Source organism: Ammospiza caudacuta, chromosome 12, assembly GCF_027887145.1.
Source record: "Ammospiza caudacuta isolate bAmmCau1 chromosome 12, bAmmCau1.pri, whole genome shotgun sequence".
In the NCBI taxonomy this organism is placed as follows: Eukaryota; Metazoa; Chordata; class Aves; order Passeriformes; family Passerellidae; genus Ammospiza; species Ammospiza caudacuta.
Genome location: NC_080604.1, coordinates 6,555,871 through 6,579,784, shown reverse-complemented (window position 1 = coordinate 6,579,784; position 23,914 = coordinate 6,555,871). Strand labels below are relative to the sequence as shown.

The 23,914-nt window shown below is 44.3% G+C and overlaps 1 protein-coding gene across 1 annotated transcript in view; it reads left to right on the top strand.

Moving 5' to 3' along the window:
• The first annotated feature begins 5,842 nt into the window (after positions 1 to 5,842).
• LOC131563145 (high mobility group protein HMGI-C-like) overlaps positions 5,843 to 23,914 on the top strand; it is a 52,024-nt gene continuing 33,952 nt past the window's right edge. The window contains exon 1 of the mRNA XM_058813044.1: positions 5,843 to 5,925. The gene's annotated coding sequence lies outside the window, so the exon portion shown is untranslated. The remainder of the gene's footprint in view (positions 5,926 to 23,914) is intronic.

The following is a 23,914-nucleotide window of genomic DNA, read 5'->3' as shown; positions in this document are numbered from 1 at the left end:
CTGCCACTGGCAGAATTAGGCTGGCTTTCCCCAGCCTGTCATTGTCCTGCATGGCTCTAGAGATGGCAATTGGCTGTTACTGGCTTATACGGTAGCAAGACACTGAGGAACTTACAGCTCATCTTTTATATACTTAGCAAGGAATGTCAAGATGATGCAGTGTTGTCTCTCACTCCCCCTTTTCTTATTTTCTGTAGAATTAGAGCCCACGAATGTGAGGAAAAACAGCCATGGCTGCAGTCAAGGCATTGTGCAAGTCTTCCTCCCACAGCAGTGCTGGTGTTACTTAGTCTAGTTTGGTTTTTTTTTTCTTTTTCCCAAATGTGGCCTCCCACACTTTGTGCTGAAGTCCCTTCCAAACCAGTTTTCAAATGTTGCCTTCTCAGCTCTGACATGTGACAGCACCTGAGGTATGCTCTCACAGACACTCTCAGGTAATGCTGCAGTAATCCAGGTATGTATTCATCTTTGTGAATGCACTTCTGCACCTCCTCATTCCTAGACCTGGATCTTTGCTAAAAGATAGTTCTAACCCCAGCAGAGTGTGTAACAGCAACTCTGAGCTTGGTTTATTGAGCTAGGCTGGCAGATTGAGCTAATAAGCCTGGTTTGTACCTATGGTGAAGGCAGGACATAAAATTTGCTCAGGACAGAACAAGCAGCCTTTGTTCTTGTCTTACTAATTTCTGATCTGCTATTGTCCTTTAGCCCTTCCTTTCTGCTTGCTTGGGACATATTTCTGGCAGAAGAAGACCATAGAGAGATGATCTGACTAAAGTAATTTTCTGTGCTTCTGGAACGAGTCTAAAGGCAGCAATACCAAGTACTTTAAAGCTCCTTATTGAAGTGACCCAGCTGTACCTCAGGATGTACCAAAAGAGATGGACTAAAGCAATCAGATGTCTAGAGGTATCTCATCACTTTTTGTCTAGTCAAGCCTTGTAATTTTTTTTGTTAACTAACTATAACCAGATAAAATATGAGGACCTCTGTAAAAAGCAGTTGCTGTAGCAGACAAGACTTCTGTGGGGACAGTTTCAGCAGCGTTATTGAAGCCAAACTTTTTTGCATTGTTCTGAACTTAAACAGGAAAGCTACAACATCATTCTTGTGGTTTGACAGAACTGCAGGCATGGTGACAGCTCCATGTAATAGTGATCATTTAACACCTTGTTAGTCCTTGGGGACCCATGCAGAATTAAAGTTGTGTTCACCAGGCGATACGCATGCAGGCAGCGGCGTGAACAACTTCCAGGATAATAGTTGTACTGCAAGCACTGGCTTGAAATGTTAAGGGAATTGTGTGTCTCTATTAAGGTAAATATTGAGTATCTATCACTGTGGCATTTCTGGAATTGAGGTCTGTGTTAATCAGGAGGCCATTATTAAACAACCACAAATCACAGGCACAAGTAAGCAACCTTTCACCCAGCTTTGCTTCCTGCTTTCCTGTATTCGGCCGGGCTTACACTGGGTCTGCACAGGCACACAGAGGTATCCAGCACAGAATCACAGGCAGGAACTATACATGCCATTTCAATATCTAAGGGCTAGAGCAGCAGAGGGGAGAGAGGGATGTGAAAGGACAGGAAAGGGAAAAAAAACTGAGGGGCACCAGTTAAAAGAGAATAGCTAATCACCTAGAGGAAGAAGTAAAACAGAAGCGTGAATGTTTAGATGAGACAGGAAAAGAAGGATGGATGAAGAAGGATTAGAAGGTAAAAAATGGGAAAGGAGAATTTCCAGAGGTAAAGTTGAAATACAAAAGCATACAACAAAAGGAGAGTTCCATTAAAAAGAAAGAAAGGAAATGCCACAAAGCAGGCACAGAAATGAGCATCTGCTCTAAAGAAAGCCTATGACTGGAATATTGCAAAGAGAACAATGAGGTGACCCATGGCCAAAAATTTGCACTGTTTTTCATTAATACTGAGATGCTAATGGCTACCTTCCCCAAATCTCCTCTTTCCTGGGGTACCCTTTCTTTTTGAAATGTTCTGCTTCAAATACAAAATTGAGGCAGTTTCACCAACAGGGAATCCGTCCCTGCTGTGTTGAGCTTTCAGGTTGAGTTGGCTGTTCCAGACAAGTCTGAGTCTTTATCAGTCAACACCAGGCTCTTCCTTTATTGTATGTTACCTGCTTTCCTAATACTGTTATTGCTATTATTATTACCATTACCATTTTGTTCCACAAGTTCACTCAGACCTTGATCATGGTCAAATTCAACTGTGATAATCATTATTAAAAAATTTCAAGTAGTAATAAGTAAAGGAAATAATGTTATCCCTCAGTCCAACAAAAAGATTATTTGAACAAAGTACTTTTCATCAGGAAACTTCCATTTACTGAAGCTGTTCCTGGAAATTTTTAAATCAGCTAAGGAGACAAGATGGACATGTAGCAGTTCAGTAAAGCTTCTTTATCTGGAAGACTGTGTGGTTGCAGTGTCAGACAATCACGCAGTCTGATGGCTACAGGCAAAAAGAAAATTGGGCTTCTATCCCTCGAGGAGGATCATCTCTGATAGCACAGTGTTTCCTAATATACTGTGGAGGCATTAAAGGACAAGTGCCTCCTATGGACTTCCTGCCTCCACAGCTCCAGGGGGTTTGGAGCAGCCAGGGAGGACTGGCTTGAAAGGCTGATCTGCCTGAGACCTGCAGCCCTGTCACATCTCAGCCCCTGTCCCAGGGCTGCAGTCCATGGGCAGAGCAAGCAGCTCCTGATGATGCCAGCAGATAGAGAGCCCATGTGTGCATGGAGGTGAGACTGAATATGCTCTCTTGGGGTACACATTGTCTTTGAGTTGCTGCTGCAGTTTTTATTTAAGTTTTTCTGGTTGTTAGGCCTCTGCTCTTTTCTGTTCTTTTTGTTCTCCCCCCACCCACTCCCAACATAGTCAAACAAGGCCTCGGGTTCAGCTTCCCAAATCAGCCTCCACAAACTTGACTAGCCAGATCTCCACAGGGAACAAAGTCACATAGATTTCTGTGACAAAACCCATTGATCTGACAGGGGTTGAGATAAATCTGCCTCAAAAAGTTAAAGCAACAGAAATACGGATCCACAATGCAAGATTTCAGTGACAAAACCAGGGAGCTGACAGGGACTCAGACAAATCCATCCATGCTGAGTGACTGTGCATTCATTCCACACACAACTGCCTGCTTAAAGAGATAGTGATGAGAGATCCCCACGCAGCATCTAACACAGCATCGGCATTTGTTAGGAGATTAGTGTCGGGAGGGAGAAATACCCAATTAAAGAGGTATTACTCTGCCATTGGGGGATTGGGAGTAAGTAGCAATAATCATGCCAGCCACTGCCACAATAACAGTGCTGTGAAGGGAAAAAATGGAATGTAAAAGAGTCTGAAGAAGAAAGAGAAAAGCAGAGCATATTCATGGGTTTGGAACTGTGGCAATGAAACAGCTCCAAAGAAGATAACCAGCTCAGACTCTAATTTAAAAATGTATGGGATCAGGACAAAAAGCAGCCTACAGAGCAAAATGCTAAGTAGATAATTCAAGGTCCATGTGTTCCTGTCCAGCTGGGAGAATTACAGCAGAAAGAGTGACTGCAGGGTGGTAGAAGCTGGTGCTTAGAGCAGGCTATTGGTGCATTTATATTGCCACAGCAGAGACTGCTTGAGACATAAGAACGTGAGAGTATGAGGAATAGCTTCCTGGAGCAGAGCACTGGGCCATCTGGTCAAGTGTTCTGTCTCCCACACAGCAAAAGCACATGGTCTTCAGGGGGAGCCTGGGAGCTGTGGCACTTTCCGCTCTTTCTCTCCATGTTCAGAAATGCTGGATCAGTGATGCTAATGGACTCATCCCTGCCCTGCTTTCAGTAACCACTTGTAGATCTGTTCTTGAATTTGTCTTATAACACATACCTCCTTTGCAGGCTGGCTGCTGACTTTTATTTCATTAAAAAGAAAGGAAAAAAAATAAAAATAAAAAAAAAGATTAAGAAGATGACCTGTGTCTAGAGCAGTAGTCTCATGCTTGGAAAACTCTGACTCCTTTTCCTGTTATGTGCTAGGAAAGGTGCAGAAATTGAGGCTTTTAGATTCTTAAAGATGATGATTTTCAGAAACAAACATATCTAATTCCCATTGATAACAATCAAAAGGAAATAGACTCCCCAGGGCTTTTCAATTCAGCAATTTGAATTGCAGTTATGCATTTCATGGTTTGAAAAGTGTATCAGCCAACTCTGCATCTGTAAATTTCTTAAGGACCTTTCAAAATGTGCCTTTAGTCTCTATGCCCTAACCTCCAAGTCCTAAGGAGGAGGTTAGAGCTGCCCATCTCAGAGAGGTGTGATAAGGAGAAACACATCAGATATCATGAAGGGTTCATCTGCTAAGGCAAAGGAATGTCTAATGAAGATTGAGAACTGTCAGAGGTTCACATTTGCCCGGGGCACTCTGCTGAGGATCAGCCAGTGAAATGACCTTTCCTCACTCACAGAGACAGTGCACACACGGCAGTGTAACCATGGTGGGGAAATGAGGTGTGGAGGTGAACAGTGAAATATAGCTGCAGGGATCCTGCAGACAACTCTCTCTCTCTCTGAGTCAGAAATGCTCCCCAGCTAAAGGGAGTGTATGAGTGATATAGAGTCTTTATGAATTTATCCAAGACCCACATCAGCCGTGGTGCGAGCCTGAGACTGCTGAGGTGGAATGGAGGCCAGTGGCAGAAGGCTACCACGCTAGTGAAGGTAATTCCACATCCTCAGGTGACAACAGATATCATAAAACATCACCAACCAGTAGATCCCTGTCTGCACACGCTTTCCTTGGAACATGTCAGGGAGATGCTGCCTGTGTAATGTCAGGAGAAGCTCCTGTTGGATTTCCCTTTGATTGCCCCTTCCAAGGCACAGACATTTGTCGTGCTTGCTTGCTTTCTCACTTGCTTTCTATCTTCTAACCATTCCAGCTGCCCATCTGCTTTTGAGTTGCTCATCGGTTTTCTTGCCTAGGAATGTGAAACAGCACCTCATGCACTGAAGCAATTTTTCTGTAATGGATAAAGAACTACTGCAGCCAGGTACTCTATTTACAGCTTAGAACACAAACTCAGCATCCCACTGTTGTACTGCAAGCACCAATTTCTCTGCAGATAAGCAGAATGAGAATGACTTGGATGTAGGGATTTGCCTTTCAGGGAGCATACAGTATCAGTGAAGGCAGCATAACCCACAGACCAGAACACTCTCATGGGATGAGCAATACACTTCTGGCTTGCCAGCTGCTGGCTGAGTCTGGGCCAAATTGCTGAGCAAGCAATAGTTTTTCACTTTTGTCTTCCTGGCAGGTTCCAGTGCTAACTGGTTTAAACACTTGGTGCCTTTGGACTCAGACAGATCCAATGACTGCATAGAAATGCAACCCACGTGTAATGGAGAGGCTGTGACCTGTGCGTCAGAAAGGGCCCTTCTGCTAATACTGCCTACAGGTGATTCCCCTTGTGGCCCAGGCAGCCTGGGACTCTGGTTTACTATCTACAGAAGGTGTATGTGATTCAACTATTAATAGTGTCCACCTCTAGTGCACTTCTCAGAAGCAGCCATCTCGTCATGGAGCCATCCTGCTGCTGCAGCCCATGCAGCAGAGTGATCGTGGATCCAGGGAATCACTGGAATGGCTGAACAACACGCAGAGAGGCTCCTGTGCCGAGGGCAAGCTCCGACACCGGGGCGTGCAGCAGCAGTACGAGGCGGTGTCCGCTCACAGAGGCTCCATCCCTCCCGCCCCTCGGGGCCTGCCCCCGCCGCCCCGGGCAGGACGCGCCCCCGGCCCGGCCCGGCCCGCCCCACCTGCCCCGTGCGGGGCCTTCAAATGTGCCAATTGCCGCCTGGCCGCGGCCTCCCACCGGATCCTGCTCGCTCCGTGCCTCTCCTCTGCTGGTAAGTGACTGCAGCTGCTCTAGTACCTTTCCTCTCCTTGCCCTGAAAGAGCTGGCGGTTTGTTTCCTTCGTTTTTTGTGGTTATGATATGTATCAGAAGTAATATAGAGCAAAAGAATGGAGGTAGAAGGGAAGCTCCAGGGGTCCCTCAGCCTGGAGTTTCCTCTCCTGAGGTGATGCATGGTTTGCTAAGAGAGGAGTGCTTTAACCTAATATGTCTCCTGGGAACTGAGGGTTCTAGTTAATGTTAAAAGTGTTTTTCTGGCAAAATATCTGCTCCATACCCTGGTTCAAGTTAAAAAGCTGTCCATAAAACCCCAGTGCTTGCCGCATTTATAACGTTCTTTATCAGTTCAGAATGTTCTCCACAGTTGTATCCTATTTGCCTCATATCACCAAGCTTCTAAACTTGTGATAGCTAGCACCTCTGTAATTATAGAAAATAAGTGTTTCACAGTGTTGGGCACCCCAGCAGGAAAAAGCTCTGAGTTGTAGTCTTGGCTCCCCCACAAGTGTTTTATCTTCTACTCCCTGGTTGATTTGTGGAGGTGCTGGTACTGTTTCAGCTCCACGACTCAGATGCTGAGCTCCCTGAAAGGGCTGTGAGATTCCAGAGCTGTATAAAGCATCATTATTATGTCTATTTTTATAGATAAGAAAAAGAATGTTTGCAGCAAACAACAAAAAAAGTATTTCCCAGCTTTGAATGTGATGTATAGAAAAAGGTATATTGCTCAGCTGTTACAGTACCTCATATCAGTGAAATATAGGGTGTTCCTCAGGTTGTATTACAGCTGCAAAATCTGTTTCCTGAAATATTAGGCATGCCAGCCAGTTTGAATGTAAATAATAAGCATATCCGTTTTTAGCTTTTTAGAGGCACAGGAAAGCCATTTATTCCAGTGCCATCGTGAACCTTTGCTCTCTGGGGGTGACTGTTGGGTGTTTCTGTGCCCCAGAAATTTGATTTATCTGAAAACAAGTTTTCTTTGCTTCACTTTGGGCTATTCTCTTGAGAGGTTAAGCTGTACTTCAGGCAGCAGTGAGCCCTGAGCACAGAAGACAATTTATTGAGAGTTTCATAGCAGTATTAATCTGGAGCAGGTGTCTGCTTCAAAACATCATAAGCCAGGTCTCCTGAAATCAAGGTGCTGGCTTAAAATCTGTGATATTTACTAACATACACACTTAGAGAAATCATTCAGTTTCTTTAGTTTCTTACAAAGGGTGTAAGTGACATAGAACAGTCTCAGGTTTTTTCATGGCTTCCTTTTCAAGGTAGTTATTCTAGCCATTTTTTTTAAAATTAAATTACTGTTTAATTATGTAATCCAGACACTGGAGCTTTAGTGAAAAGGGTCAGGTATGGTTATATCCTATATAAAATAGGTGAGATGTGACAGAGCCATTTTAGAAATTTGCCTGGGTTGTTTTCTCAGGCTCCTTTCCTCCCCAGTGACTTTACTGTAATTAAGAATTAGTGCTGTGAGTGCTCTGTAGGATTTATATCAGTGTTTAGCTGTACCCTAAAAATAAACATGTGCAGAAACTTATTATTCTGACCAGCAGGGGGTTTGATCTGGAGGAGAGAGCAGACTTTTGGGGACAGCCGATGAGCTGTTTTAATAGGGTTGGTTTTTGCTCAGGCTCTGTAGTTACAAGTCTGGAGGCTGCTGTCAGAAACATTATCCTCTTTCATGCTCCAGTGGGATGGGATTTTATGCAAGAAGCACTGCCATTCTTGACTAGCAAAGGAAACTGTTCTTGCCCCATTACAGATGGGCCTACATACAAAGGACCTACAGCAAGAAAAGCTGAGCATCCAAGTGAAAAGATAGTTTTATCATTCTGCAGGCAAGACCTACAGCTCTCAGGAACATGAGTTAATTGCAGAGTGGTCAAGAAATGAAGCAAATTTGGAAATGTATAGTACTGTACAATCTGTAATCTTCTCACTTCATCCACCCCCTTCCCTCAAGTCTGAGCACTGATACAGCAAAATACTGGATTTTTTCTCCCTCCTTGCTGATCGTGTCAAACCTTCCATGTCCCAAACCCCGTGTGTGTAGCACAGCACCCTCTGGAGCTGGTGGAGGGCATCAGTGCTCACAGTCACAGGGCACACTCAGCAGCATCCTCACTGTGGGATCAAGAGACAAAAGTAAAAACTCAGGGGAGAAAAAGCATTGGGTTTATTTTAGTATCATGGTGCTGGTATGGTTGTCAGTGTTTCTTGGAATATGTACACGTTACAAGATCTGTTCTTTATGAATTTTTTATTGATCTTGCCTTAGTGACTGTGATTAATAGTATTTTCATCCAAAAATGTCAGCTCTGCCAATAAATCTGATTTTTTTTCCCTGTCCATGCTTCTGTTCCTTCAATCTCTGGAGAGGATTAATATGAGAGGAAGCTGAAGCTGAGGGGGAATGTTCTCAAGGACCACACCATCACCATATGTGACTCCATTAACCCAATCAAATTCCTTTATTATCACCTCTTACTGTGGTTGCATTTTGCATCTGCTTAGTGGGGGCATCTAACACAGATCTGTGTTAGATCTGTGCGTGGATGACAGGAAAGGGTTCCTTATTTCAGAGAATTCAGTGCCTAATGAGCTGTACACAGGGATTGTATCAAACTATATTCAAAGATTATTAGGACTACAGTGCTTGGAGACTGAAGGATTTTACAGCTTTTAGAGGAATGTATAAATGCCATGTTTGTTCCAGAAGGACTCTGCCAGATTTCATCTCTTGGGCAGAGAGGCAATTACTTCCTAATCACTAATCAAACAAAAGGTGATGCTATAGAAATACATCACCTGCTACCTACAGCTTACCCCTCCTAATTTGAGTGCTGAAATGTAGTCTCTGCTGGTCTATCCCTTCATATTGAAGGAAGTGGGTTTTAACTCAAAAGCAGATTATTAATCAGAACTGGAAGACTTGTTTTCCAGTCACTTGCCAAAATTGGGAAAAGCTTTTTTAAGCTCAAGCTCAGAGCTGTACAGTATTTAGCTGACTACCTTCTTTATGGAGCTCAGGGTAAACTGAGGCACCTAAATATCTTTGTGTGCTGTCTTAAATACCCACTGGAGAGGAAGAATAAGCAATGTGTGTTACTGCTCTGCTTGAGAGTCTGCAGCTAAGCCACTATTAGAGCTGAATGCTGTGAAGGGTTAGGCTGTTTCTGGAATGAGGAATTCTCCAAGCAATGGGTGGGATACCAGGAAAGGGGAACCAGCTGTTATCAAATGAAATTATTTCCCTTGAATTTCTCCCTTGGATTAGGAAAAACTTCAAGGAACGAGGCAATTTGGCATTTTTTTTGCCTCAGTAGCTGAGAGAATTTCTGCGATCTCTGTTGAGAGAACCAATCAATAAGTAAATTGATCGAAGATGAAATTGAACGCTTCTTGCTTTTGCACATCCGAAAATGGAAATGTTGCATGGCTCCATTTGCCTGCTGTGGGCACAGTCACTGGTGTCTGCCAGCAAGCTGGCAGTGCTGGCTGTGTTCCTGTGTTTGAGAGGGGAATATCCATATCCCTGTATCCCAGTGGCTCTGTGCACTGCTCATGTATAGCTGTTCTGGCCCTGCTCTGCCTGTGGGCCTCAGCCAGCAGTCCTGAGGTGCTGAGGTCAGAATTAACAATGTTTATCAAAGCCTGTGCCCTCAGCAGGGATTTTTCTCATTAGCTGATGCTGAAGGTCTGTTTTCTAATAAGTTTGCACGTGGTTGTGTGGAGTCTCCATAAATGATTGTGTGTATCCCCAAAGGATGTATGTGTGCTGTTTTTCAGTAGGTGTGTGAAACTATGCTGCCAATTTTGCACAAAAATATTTGCTTTAGATACATCTTCTGAGACTGAAGAGGCAAATTGGAAATATTTGTGTAATAATTACTCATGGAGGGCCAGCATCTGAACATGTCGGAAATTAATTTGGTGGAATGTGTATGTGATTAGTCTGGATGCTGATGCTATCTTGATGAGTACTTTCTTTCATTTTTACTGATTTCTTTTTCATGAGGAATATACAACAACACTGTAATGTAGAGTTAATGAAGGTTGGGTTTTATTTTGGAGGACATATATATATAATTGCAGGGAAATAAAACATCTGTGCAATGTATATTGCATATCTGTATCTGTCCTTAATTGTTACAGTTTTTATCTTTGCATTTTCAGAGCTGGAGACTGTGGAGTGTTATTGAATCTTTATTGCTTCTAAGATCCTAGATTGATATTTGGAAATAGTGAGCTATATAACATCACTGAGCTGATTCTTCTTTCTGTGCAATGCAGCTTTAAATTTCTAAAGAGTCAAAGCTGCATCTTAAAATAAGATGCGGGTGCAGACTCCACTTCCTGGAGCCTTTGCTTTTGTTCTTTCTCATTTTTAGCTTAAAATAAGTAATTCGGAATAAAAGCCTATTTTTGTTCTTTGTGGGTGGGAAAAAAAACTTGACTCCCTCGGTTCTCATCCTGTGCACATCAGCATGATGTATGTACACCCAGTGTTAGTGTCTGGGAGATACCAGATAAAGCCTTCAGTTACTTTGATCTGCTAGTCATGTGTTAAAGTGGGAATAAAAGTTCCTTTCTCAAATACAGAGATTTTGAGATATTTGCAGTATTGTGCTTTTCATCCCTCTGCATTTTACAAATGTAGGAAACTAATGTGGAGGGACCACTTGGACCATTGCATGGAGCAGGCCACCCTTACTGCAGAACACATGGGCATGAAACACAAGGCCTTAGGAGAAGGTGTGCTGTGCCCAGCTGAGGGGGCAAGTGGAATTTCTCTAGTCCCCAGTAGTTCTAGTTAAATTACAGAAACAGAAAATAAAGCTTATTAGGTCATTTTTCCTTTCCCTCTGTTCCCCAAGGCAGGGTTTTTAACACTTAGACCATTTTTGACAGATGACTGTTTAGCCCGATCAAAAAAAATTCAGATGATGGAGACTCTACAACTTCCCAAGGCAATCTATTCCAGTGCTCAACTGTCCCAATCATTATTCACATTTAATCTGTGGAGGACAAAGGCTGACATGGCCTTTCCATACAAAAGGAAAGGAGTTTTAGAAAATACAGGATCTTTAATTTCAGTGGGCTATTTCTCCCATGATGTGGAAGATGGTTCCTCCCCAGTAGACACAGGTGTGGCAGTGCTTGGGCACATCCAGAGCTGTTTGCAAGCCTGAGGGCTCAGGAACTCACCCCTCCTTATAGTGTGAGACCAGAGCATGGATGCCAACACATGCCTTGTTCTCCCAGAAACTTTGTATAGCTAGACTTAGGAGTGTAGTCCAGTTTTCTGGGATTTCTGGACATGTGCAGGACATACTCAGTAAATGTGAGACCCCTGAGGAGAGCAGGACAGCAGCTTGTGTAGAGTGACTGCAGTTGCAGGGGTGTTTAACACCCACATGTAATGTATGCAGGGAGGAGAGGGGAGGGAGAAAAAGAGAGGAAGGCTATTAAAGAAAAGGGATATTAAAAACATTCTCATAAGGAAGAGTTGGCAGAGATGCTCAGCAAGAGGTTTCAGGTCCTGGTGCCTGTGCGCTGTTGTCGGAGTGGAAATGCAGGAGCTCAGTACAATCTGTGTTTGTGTCAGTTTCCCAGTGCAGAAGTGCTGTGATGTGAGCTGGCTGTGCTGCTCTGTAAGCTGTCACACAGGGTGTGTTTGAGCCATGAGTTAGAACTCTGCTACATTTGGGTGGGATGCTGGGGGAGTGGTCCAGCCAGGTTCTTCAGGACCAGCAGCTGAGAAGCTCATTCTGCAGGGCAGGAACTGTCACTTTGTGCTGTACCTGAGCCACGCTCTGTGCTGCCACCAAACAAACTGTAAGAGAATGACATTATTTTTTCCAGTGAAATGCGTGCTGACAGGGAAATCTGCAGGTGCAGGAAGGTGTGCTGTTAAGGTTTGTACTGTCACAGCTGGGGGGTGGCCAGAGCTCTTGACACAGCTTGGATGAAACAAGAATTTGCTATGCTACCTTGCTCTTGAGGTAGATGGATGTCTCAAACTACAGTTTAGTGTCTTTGGTGGACAGTGGCTGCCTGGATTTATTCAGATGCTGGGCTAAGTGAATAGCTGGTCTTGTGCTGTTTAGCAAACTATTACTGGAGATTTGGAATCTGAAGCAGACAAAGACACCTGAGACTATGGATGTGTGCACTGGCTGTGGTTTTATTTATTTTTTTTTTCCCCCCTAGATGCATACAGGGTAACTCAGGTGTTCCCATGGTGTACCTAGTGTCTGTCCCAAAACAGCCTCTCTTAGGTGGTTTGAGAGCTCTCCCTAGCCAGTACCTTTGGTTTTCTTGGGTGAGGAACAATGTATGTGAGCATTCGGACCTCCTGCCCCTGCTGTAGCTCAGGCAGGGGGCCACTGAGCTGGGAGCAGCCCAGGGCTGTGTTCCAGCACAGACTCTGACAGGGAGCTGGTTTGTTAATGGCTTCCTGGCATCTTGGACTAGCAAGCTGTTCTCAGCTTTCAAAACTTTATTGTCAGAATTTTAACTGATGACTGTTAAATTTCACTGTTGCATTTGGTTTGGATCTGCTGCAAATTAAATCTGACTTTGTGAACCACTCTTTACAATGCTGTCTGCTGGAAGGGATCCGAGAGCACCACCTGAGCCAATCTCTGGGTCAGGTTGCTTTCCCTGAGCTCTCTTTGTGGCTGAAGCAGATAAAATTTTCCCTTGGTTCTCATTCTGTCAGGTGTTTAAGAGCATCCATAATATTTTAATTAAAATGACAAAATGGAGTACATCTAATAGCTAGCTCTAGGTTATACAAATACTTTAGACCTGAAAGGGTTTTTAGGTACAGAAGGGTTAACTGCACAGAGTTTCATACTTGAATGGAAAAAGAATGACACCTTTTTGTTATCAGCCGTTTTGGTGCTGTCTTTTTTAATCATTTCAGGCTTTGAACTCCTGCTCTGAAAGAGTCTCTGTCTCTTCATCTTCAGCAGCTGCCAGGTCTGGAGGTCTAATCAATGCAGGTTATTGATAGCAAATCAATTAATGCAGACAAAAGATCAAAATTAAGGGGCTTTCACTAAATTAATAAGTGATTCCAAGTCTTTTAACAGAGTGCCTGAGATAAGGGCAGCTCAGTCTTCTGGGACAGCAGCCTCCAGTCCTGTTTCCAAAGACAATCAGCTGGAGAGAGCGAGCTGTGCTTTTTACATCTTTTCCCCCATTTAAATAACCCGTTTTGTTCAATAGGAAGTGTTTAAAATCTGAGTCCAGCAAGGTTGCCAGGAAGCAGGTCCTGACTGAAAGGAGTGGATTTATCTGCAGAAGGATGTGATGGTCTCATTCAGCTGATTGAGGGAGGACCAATTATTTCAAAAGCCAAATTTATGTAAGATCCCAGCCAACACCAGAGTTAAGGTTTGCTTCAATAGCAGATATATCTGAAATTGAACTAGATGCCCACAGCAGCAACTAGGTGCAGAATAACTACTGTAATGTGGAGCTCTTGCCACACCCAGCCCTCCTGCCCTGCAGCAGGCCCTCTTGGAAGAAGGTGGGCAAGGCTCAATCCAAACTACTTGCAGTCAGTGGTCCTGCACAGTTCCCTGCCAGGAGTGTCAGAGCTAAGATGCCTGACACTGTGGGGCTGGGATTTACTGCTGCCAGTGCATCCCAGCCCCATCAGCCTCTCCCAGCAGACTGGCTGGAGGCTGGGAGATCCCTACCAATTAGAGCAGCTTTTCCACCTTTCCTCCTGCTTTAACCAAGGGAAACAAATGAACTGTGCCATGCAGGAAGAAGAGAGCATCTCTTACAGTTTCCATGTGTGTAGAGCTGCCTGCTATTTCTGCCTGTTTTCCCGCTTAATAACAAGGGCCATTCTTTGAAATGCCAGAAACTCTCCTGCTGTGACAGTAATTAACAGGGATGGAGATGGAGCTGGGAAGCAGCTTACAGAAGCACAAATGCAGTGTGGAGCTCCCTGAGGATGAGGAGTGGCTCAGGTCCCTCCATGAGTCTCACTTGCTCTGTGGTGGAAGCACTGTCCCCCTGTTTGTGCCTATCTGGGTTCAGTCAGGTCCTTGTGCCACTGGTGCTTGGCCCTGCCCATAGGGGCTGGATGCTGTTCCCAGGTGCTGAGCAAGCTCTGGGGGCTGAGAGCAGAAGTTAAAGTGCCCTGCTGGCACTTTGAAGGTGCTACAAGAATGGATCCACAGGTCTGGCTTTCTCTATGCACTTGATCCTATGATGTCAGGGAAAATTCTGAATTAAATTCCTGTAGTTTTTGGTTGTAAGCCAAATTGAAAGCCATTATGTGTTAAAGAATACTTTTTATATGCTGTATGAAAGATTTCTCTGAAATAGCTGCAGCTTCCAAAACTTCTGACTAGAAGCTTATGCCAGAAGTGCTAATATTTGGTGAATTGATGGAGATTTACAAATGTAGCCCTTGTCATAGCCATGTCTGTGACAGCAGAATTGTATCTGAATGCAAGGCTTTACTGGGTCAAATTTTATGCAATCAAAGGTTAGTCTTTGCTTCTGCTACTTTGTCCCCTGAGCTCTGCCTGGCTCATTGCCTGTTCTATTGCCAGCACTGAAATCCAGTGTGTTACCTTCATCTGCTTTCCTTTGGACTTAAAACAGCAACACAGTTGATATTTGTTGGTCTAATCCCCTGGTGATGATCTGCCCCCATCAGAGAGTTGTGGGGCTGGACACTTGGCACAGAGCAGTGGATGTGTAGTTGGCATTGCAGCCCAAAGCTTGGGTCACATCTGAGAGAAGGACTAAGTGAACTTCCTACCCAGATGGGACAGATGAATTGTAACCCTGGGAAGTGGCTCTCTGAGGGTGCAGTGCTGCTGTTCTTTGTTTCTGTGCCTGCTGGGAGTGACTCTGCTGCACTGCCTTGCTTCCTCCAGGCAGGGTTTGCAGCCCTCAGATGTGCAGTCCTCTGCCTTTCTTCCACCACTTTCAGTTTCCTCCTACAAACACCTGCGCTGACTGCAGTTCTCTGCAGCCACATGTCTCAGTAACTGCTTAACCTAGAAATTCATTGCTAAAAAGATCTGACATCATAACACCCTGGAAAAAGACTTCTAACTCCCCTTCCCCCTCCCTGGTCCTTCTCTTTTCTTTTCCCAGAATATATGAAAAGCTGTAACTACTAAATCAAAATCTATTTGATTTTTGTACTCCCTTGATAACTGGGCAGCTGATCCCTATCACCTAGCCAAGGCTTATCTGCTGCCTCCAGCCTCCCTGCTGCAGCAATTGGTTCCTGCAGGGACAGTGCTGGGTTATAAAGTGAGCCTGATACTGTGGGCAGGGCCCTTTGCTTTCTCACTATGGCCATTGTTGGTGATGTGTTCCTGAGCAAGTGCCTTGGATTTCTGGGAGGACTAGGCCTGTGGGATTTAGAGGTTCAGAGATATATTTTTAATCCCCTTATTACTTTTTTTTAAGTTGTGAAGTGATGTCAGGGAAGGTGCAGGGTCAATAGCATAGGCTAGAGCTAAGGTAATGCGCTGGTGGTTTTGCTTTAGCTCTTGAAGTTCCCAGGTGAGATCTTGGCCTTGTTAGGCAAGCACTGACCTACATGTGTGTTCCTCATTTCAGCCTGTTCTGGAAGCAGTTCTAGTAAAAGAAAAAACTGCCAACTGCTATGCTTGGTATATTACTGCTAATTTTGAACTGTAATTGTAATTTTTCTGTAACTTTTCAATGAGTTTAGCAGGGTGCTGAAGAGGCTGTAGATCCATATCTGCACAGCTGGGTGTAGGTAGCTCACTCCCAGCTACATAACACTAGTAGGATGTGGGAATAAAGGCATTCCCATCCCATCCCTTCTGGCTCAGTCATGTCCTAACTGCAGTGATTCAGCTATCTGGAGCCACTGGAGAGGCTGCAGTCATGTTAGCACCTTTTAATAAGCATGATGAGGAAGCAGGGACTGCCACAGCTACAACTGTGCTGGTATTATTTAACTTGCTCAGCTATCACGTGTAATTAGTGTTCTGTTACTCTCATTGGGCATTAGCTTGAGGTGAGAGAGAACAGAGTTAAATCAGATTGTCTTTCTTCCCTGGAACTGAGGAGTCTGGGCAGCACACACAGCTTTTTTGGCAGTTTGGTTAAAGATTAGTTGGCAGGCAGACAAAACTGCATTTTGCAGTCCCAGGAAGAGTGATGCAGGGTAATTCCTGCAGTTGGTGGTGTAAGAAAAACGCTGAGCTAAGGGCAGTGAGGCAGCTGATGAGATTCAGCCAAGTGACAGAGATCAGCTGCAAGAAGTCCAAAAATAAAAAATTGAGACAGTAATTATAAGAGCTGCTGGGAAAGGCCTTCCCTCTCCATGCTTATTCCCAGCAGAAGTCACTGGCCCATATAGTCTGTCCCTGCTTTGGCAGCAGCCACCTGTGTTGTATAGGGCAAAACAGAGGCTCCACAGCCATCCTGCCCCTCAGCTCTCCTGGTCAGCTGCTGCTTTGATGGTGTGTAAAGCCACCCCACACCTCTTTCATCTGCAATGATGTTTTTAAAATCTGCCAGCCAGGCTGGCAATTTATCTGTGTGGCTCTGCTTACAGGGGAAGGTGAGGCAGATGCTTAACTCCTCACATTTTAGTTTCTCCCTCTTCAGACCTCTAAGTGTGTTGATACTCTTCCCCCTTTTGCCAACAAAATCTACTGGCATGGGATACCTGGGCACTGGCAAGCTGCCCCAGTTTGGTTGCAGGAATATTGACTGATCCTCTCCTTGCTGGGTTATACACATGAGCAGATCTGTTCAGTTCACAAGTCAGCTCATTTCAAAACTGTTACTTGTGTCTAATAACTAATAAAAATGAAATAGTGTAAGAGCGAGTTGAGTACTCCCAGACAGGCTGCTTGCTGTATTGGGGTGTTCTCTGTGATGTGAACTCACACAGCTGAGTTATAAAACCTTCAGCTGGGCTGATAAATATTATTTGGCAGTGCTCCCAAGACTTGCATTGACCACAGAGATAAATGTAGGATTTTCTCACTTTCGAGTGGGTAAAACTGTTCCAGTTGGTGGTTTTTGCAACAGCCTAGAGAAGCCAAAGTCCCAATGTCCTGTAGAGCTCCATGGCTTGGCTCTGATGCTGACACTTGGGCATCCAACAGGATCAGCTGGATTGTTTGAAGCATTTTCTGCTCCTTAGTGGGTTACAGGCCCCTTCTCTGCACCCAGGTCTTAGACGTGGAGGGATCGTGGTAACTTTCGGCTAAACCCTGGCAGTTTAATGGTTTGAAACAAATTCAGGGCTAAGTGTTTGCAACAGTGCTGCACTCAGAAAACAAAACCCAGCTTCCTATGTAGGTAGTACTTTTCTATGGTCTAGACAGATTACTTTACACTCCAAGACTGTATAATTGTATGTGGTTAAGATACCAAAGCTCAGCTCTGGCATGGGCAGTGGGCACTGTTATCCTCACTGAGCAGAGTAGCGCCTTTGTTTAAACCACCCAGATGAAAAGCTGCTGCCTTCCCAGTGATTTAAACCAAAATGCCTTGTTCTGTATTGGAGTTGAATTAAAAGGGAGTGCTGCCACAGCCCAGTGGACACAGTAATTTGCCAAGCCAAGGAAACTTCACTGTTTGCAATCACATGGCCATGCCATGCTTCTCCCCTGGTTGAATTAAAGTGACTTGATGACAGCTGCACAAACACTTGAGTTTTAAAAAGACTTTGGAAGTGCCTGTCCAGGTACTTGTCTGCACCTATCAGACCTCAGCACTCAAGCGCAGGAAGTGGATATGCAGATATGTTGGCTTCCCATCCACAAAACAGCCTGTGCCCATTCCAGTGTCATCTCTGTACCAGGAGGGTGCCTTGGATTTGTGTTCTTTACCAGTGGATTTCTGCAGCAAGAGCAGGAATGTTGGCCAGGATTGTGGTGGTGACAATGGGCATCTTTTTTCCTGTAAGAAATGTTATTTATCTGCCTGTTTCATCCTGTCACCCAGTACCTTCTGGGTCAAGTGAAGAGACTACTCAAAATCCAGAGACCACCATGTGGAATTACAGTTCTGCAGGGCTTTCTGTGTTACAGCTGTGATTTAATTTACCCTTTGTTCTATGTCTCCCTTCCCAACTGGCACAGACATCCTTGTTTTCACTGTCCTGAAGCTTGTGGAGAGCTTAGGCAGTCTTGTAGCCTGCAATGAAAGGTCTGAAGTTCCACCTGTATTTGGGTGGAGCTACCAGAAGTAAGTCCTTGGTGGCTGTTTGCTTTTACATTAGAAATGGCAACAATTAAATCTCCTGAGACTCTGTCCTGCGACTGTTCCCTGGTAGACAAAGGGCAGCTGGTAGTGGAAGTCCCAAGGCTGATGGTGTGGCTTTTTTCTGCAAAATGCAGCTAGACTCCAGTTCTGGAATAGAAATACAACTCATTAGATTGTCCTGCCCCTGGAAAGGGAACACAAGGTCTAACAAGCCTGTTACAGAGCTCAGATGCATCCCACTATCATTTGCTGTTGTGGATACCCCAAACAGTGTTGCCTTCCCATTAAGGCAATGAACTGAAGTCTGTGAGAGGCAGTAAAATGACTTCAGGATTGTTGGAATTTCTGTAGCATGGCAGCAAGTCATTGTGGAGCAGCTGACAGAAGTAAAACCATTTCTCCTTACAGTGTGGAAGCATTGAGTGTGTCCAACCAAAATGCAAGCTCCCTTCAAATAGATGTGCTGGGTGAAGGTAGCAGGGGGAAGGATGGCACAGGGACAGTGGCAGAGCTAGGAGGAGACCAGCCTTGCTGGCCACTGCCTGTTAGAGCCCTGCTCACTGAGAGGTACAGTTTTGGCAATAAATGTTTAGTGTGCAGGTGGACATTATTTTATATCTAGTGTAATTTGAAAGCAGTCAGGATCTAAAAAGCCCTCAAGAGCAGTGATACTGAGCAATTGGCACTGCTGCCAGCATTGATAGAAATACAGATTTGAGCTGGCAGAAGCACAAAACTGTGCTTTAAAAAATATGTTTGATGTAGGAAAATGAAGAGTTTGCCTCCATTGTCCTACTGGATCAGGTAAGAATTCATCAGGAAATACTGGACATAGACGACTGCTACTGTCCAGTCCTGGACACCAGCATTGTCTGTAAGAAAAGTGGTTCTTATTTTTGTTTGTTAAGCAGCTCTCAGTTTTGCTTGCAGGAAAACTAAAATAAACAAGATTCCTTCTCCAGGACAGGCAGTGAGCTATTCCACATACATCTGTCAAAAAACACCTGCTGTAGCAAGGGATTGGGTTGGGATTGCACAGGGTTTCTGTTTCTTAGGCCATGGAGGATGTTGCTGAAATTCTCAGCTCTGAAAGCTCTTTGGTTTCACTGGTAGCAGTGTGGTAGAGGACATTCTCCTCTGTTCCCTTTCAAGGGGAGGGGAAGGAGCTGGTTGCAGGTGGGTGGGAGATGGTACCTGTGCAATTAAAAAAATAATAAAAATAGGGGCGAAATTATTCCCCTGCACGTGAGTGTTTTATAGTGCCTGAGATGAACAAGAACATGGGTACTTTTAGGGCTTTGAGACACAAAGAACTCACCATTATCCATCCTGCTTTTCTATGCATTAAGGCTTTTAAAAATACCACTTCCCTCCTTTCCCAACTCCTTGCAGAAACAGCGTCCCTTTATTCCTTGCAGAATACATACATGCAATTCTTTTTACAAACTGCACAATCTCTTTCACCTCACTAAACTGAAATTCAAAATTTTAGCCTGACTTCCCTGAAGAGGTGGTAATGCTCAGTGAAAGGCAGTTTATTCCATGTGATGGCTTATTATCACCACTTGCTTTCCTCCTTTATCTCTAAGTGGTTGTTAATTCGTGCACCCATACATCCCTAGTTAGTATGAAAACTCAAGTCTCTGTTTAGCAGCACAGGCCTTGCTAAGACTGTTCTTTTAGGCTGCATTTAGAAGAACTGGACACATCATTGGTTTTCTGTCCTGACCAACTTGATACTTTATGTTCATATAGCCTGAATAAAGGCAAAAAATGTGTAGTACATGTGCTTGGAACAGCTCTGCAGGGACATCCAGGAGAGGAGGAAAAGTCTGCGGTGGAAATGAAAGACCCTAAACGTAGACCAGCACAATTTTGGGTGTCGACTCTGCAGTTCAGACAGGGAAAGAGGAGGGAGTTGGAGCCTGGGAAAGGTGATGCTGTATTTCTGATCTGGATGAAGACCTCCACAGCATTGCTGTTTTCTTTTCGTGGTACCTGTGCTCTTCCCTGCCTCCTTCAGTACAATCAGCTACTCAGATGGGGTTACTTTGTGTGTATGTGTAGAAATAACAATACCTTCCTTCCAGTGTTAAGAAACAAAAACAAGTTGCTCTGTGGTAGGAGTGATGGATTCCAGAGTGCATGACTGGGGATCATTAGAGCCCAGTGAAGTATAACCCTCCCCTCTTCCTGGGGGGGGAGGCTGAGGAACAGCAGTGGGATGACTTGACTCAGACAATGTGTGACAGAATTAGGAACAGGAATCGAGAATTTAGTGCTTAAGACTTTGGCTTTCTGACAAGATCATCTGTCTGTCATTAACAGAATGGAAACATATGAGTCGTGGCTTTGTCTTTAGGAAGAAGAGATTAAATCCAAGTGGGTTATTTCAGTTTGGCCTGAAAGGCTCAGTGGCAGGTGCGAACTTTCTGCTTCCTGTCATCCAGCTCTTAATTGCAAAACGTCTTTGCTGTTTGGTGTAGCATTCTGAATTGCCAGGATGTTGTGCTACAGCAAGATGACACAAGCAGTGCTCTGTTGCTGTCTGGTACCAGCTTTGCTGGTAGGCAGGAAATGGAGCACTGACTCCATGGTGTGACTGCCAACAAAGTGCCTTGGAGCACAGGGCTGCCAGAGTGAGGTGCCCGCTCGTGTCTGTCCCTGCTGCCTGCCCAGGATCCCTCTCTGTTTGTAACCTGGAGTGCAGCAGTGAGGCTGGGTCAGCTCCATGTGAGTCAGATTTTAGCACTGAGGCAGCTTTTTAAGGGACAGGGATGTATCACAATCAGCAGCAAGAGTCCTGACTCCATGCCCCACTCCAGTGTAAGCTGGTGAAACCTTTTGTGGCTTCAGGAAAGCTTTGGACTGGTTGGCCTCAGGGGTCTGCCAGGATGCTGCTCTTGCCGTAGGCATGTGGCTACAAGGAAAGGGGAGAGAAAAGCAATGATAGAATGAGTGACAAGAAAGGGGCAGGAATGGAAATTGAATCCATCTCTATATTCTACATGGGAAAATTAACATTTCTCTTAAGCCAGCAAGATGGCAGAGCCTGGCTGCATGGAGATAAGTGTGTACAGCAGCTGCCCAGTGGGGTTTTACAGGTTGACAATGTTTAGTATGATGCATTTAACAATTTCATTGCCACATTTTCTCAGTGATGGGACATAAGGTGAAAAAATCTGCAACAGGAAGGTGAGGTGTATGTGCTGAATCCTATGAGAAACAGCTTCTCCACTCTGTGGCCTGATGAATGCCTGGGTGAAAGAGGAGGTGAAGCAGGCATGTGTGAAGGACAGGGAGCTCACATCCCCTCTGTCTGGTGAAGTGACAAGGGGTTTAGTGAGGATACCCTGACAGCAGGCTCTGCTGTGCTGCCTTTTCAGGCACATCAGTGCTGTCCTGAGGTGGCTGCTCAGAGTCTGGATGTCGTAATGAGACCCACCCCATTGTTTGCAGTGGTGAGACCAGCTTAGCTATTCCTGCCTTCTTGGCTGTTTGTCACCACACAGTAACTGGAACACCAGCATGGTACAGCTTAAAGTGTTTTTTTTTTTTTTTCTTCTGTGGGGAAAGGGAAGAGTTCTTGATGGTATCTGTAACATCTGGGGAAAGGGGTTTTTGTCTTGAACCTCAGGTGGTTCTGAATTTCTGCATAGAGATGGGAATAATGAGGGGCTAGAGGGTGGATCCAACAGGATTAAAGTTCATATTTGAGCCCTGTTCCACTACCCCATCTCACATTCTGAATTTGGCTTGAGAAATGAGAACAGCTGAGATGATTGGCTAAGAGAGACCCAGTCTGGTAAGAGAATGCTAAAAATTTGACTCAATGTAGCTAGCAATAAAAAAAGTCTGACAGGTCTGTGAAAGCTGTCTACTAATGCATCCTAGGAGAAGGTTGGGGAAGGACTGCCTCATTTAAGCTGAAGGGAAATGCGAGCATAAGAATGTACAATCTATTCTCAACAAATAGAGGCTGCAAAGAACAAAAATGCTTCCAGCCATCAGAGTGAGGTTGTGAAGCATCTTTCCCATAGGAGCAGGGGAGAGAAAAAACTAATTGTCTAGGGCATTGCTGATGAATTACAGGGCAGGAGTGCCAGCAGTAGCAGAGATTGGACTTGAAAACACAGAGCTCCCCTTCTGTGCCATACCCCAGATCCTGTATTTTTTAGTTTTTCATGCTAAGCTCCCAGCCTAGTGAAAAGTGGTAAGAAATAAACATTGCTGCTACACTCAGGTCCTTCACAAAGAAGCAGAATGAGACCACTTTGAGCATGTTACCAGCAAAGTCCTAGAATTTAGCATGGAAGCTTTGGAAAGGAAAAAATGTTTAATAATAATCTGTAGTTTAAACCTGTTTTATCACCACTGGCTTGCTGTGTAAGGAAATTTCAAGATGAACTATCTGCTGTAAGTACAAATAAGTATATTTTGCATGTACTTTTTTTACAGAACTGCAGGGCAATATTGACAAGCTGAAGTTAGTCTGGGCAGAGGAAATGAACCATCAAATCTCAGCAGAGAGTATGAAGACTATAATGCTGACTGCTGAGAGCAGTACAAGATCCCTCTTGAGTACCAGGGGAGAATGATGATGAGATATTTTTACAGGGTGAATATGCAAAAGAAAAGTGCACAGTGAAACACTGGCAGGAGTACTTTGGTATCAGGAATCATCTTCATGTCTCCTGGGATTCTCCGAAGTTAAATAGCTGATGCTTTAGAAAACTGACCTGCATTATTTCAGTGATGCATCCCCCAAGTTTTTATTAACATGCTGTTAGAAGAATGTTCTGATTTTCTGCAATTAAATAAAAATAAGTAACTAGTTAACATTCTGTGACTGCAGCCAGAAGTTGTATTAAATTACTCTATGTGCAGAGACAGACACCATCCAGAGAAATGGATTTGGCCAAAGAAAGATAACTCTGAAGAATGAAGTGACTTGCTGCTTCTAACAGATTAGCAGCCAAACTGTTTGAAAAGGGAAAAGACCAAATGGCAGGTTTTTCTTTGACATTTTTAATAGCAGTACTTTCTCAGTGTCTATTCCATCCCAGCTCTTCTGACTTGTCTTTCAAATTGTTGCCAATGGTCTGTACACCTGAAAATGTCTTGTATGGTCAACAACCTTGCTGCTCTTTAACAATGGGCACCATCTAAGAGGGACTTGTCAGACTGGTGCTCTCTGGTGCAGTTGTTAGTGCTGGAAATGCTGCATTGTGTGTCTGTGGTTGGCAGTCTGGGTGTTTGCCTGAGTCAAAGGCTCCCCCTGTGTTGTTACTCTGGGCACAGCTAAAACCAGAGCTCAGCAAAGTCTGGCACTGTTCTTCTATCGCAGGGCCTGCTTGCTTACATGACCACCAATAATCAGCTGCACATTAGCAGCTTGTTTTCTGCTCTCTGGCTTGTTGGAGATGATATATGAAGTATGAAGAATAATGTGAGATGTTTTTCTTAAGCTACGTTAAGCCCACTGTGCTGACAGCAGCAGAACAGAACTTGTTTTGACAAGGAGCTGAGTTAACATGACACAAAAGCTAAACTCAGGAAAGATGAGGATCTCTGTCAGACCTTGGTGATTTTTTCTTTCTTTTTTTTTTTTTTCTCTGTTGTGGGTCATTTTAAAAGCTTTTCTCCAGTATTCCTACCTTCTCAGGGTTTATTTTCTGAGCTGTTACCTTCACAGTCTGAGAGATTCCTTGTTTTTGGGGGTTTTTTCCA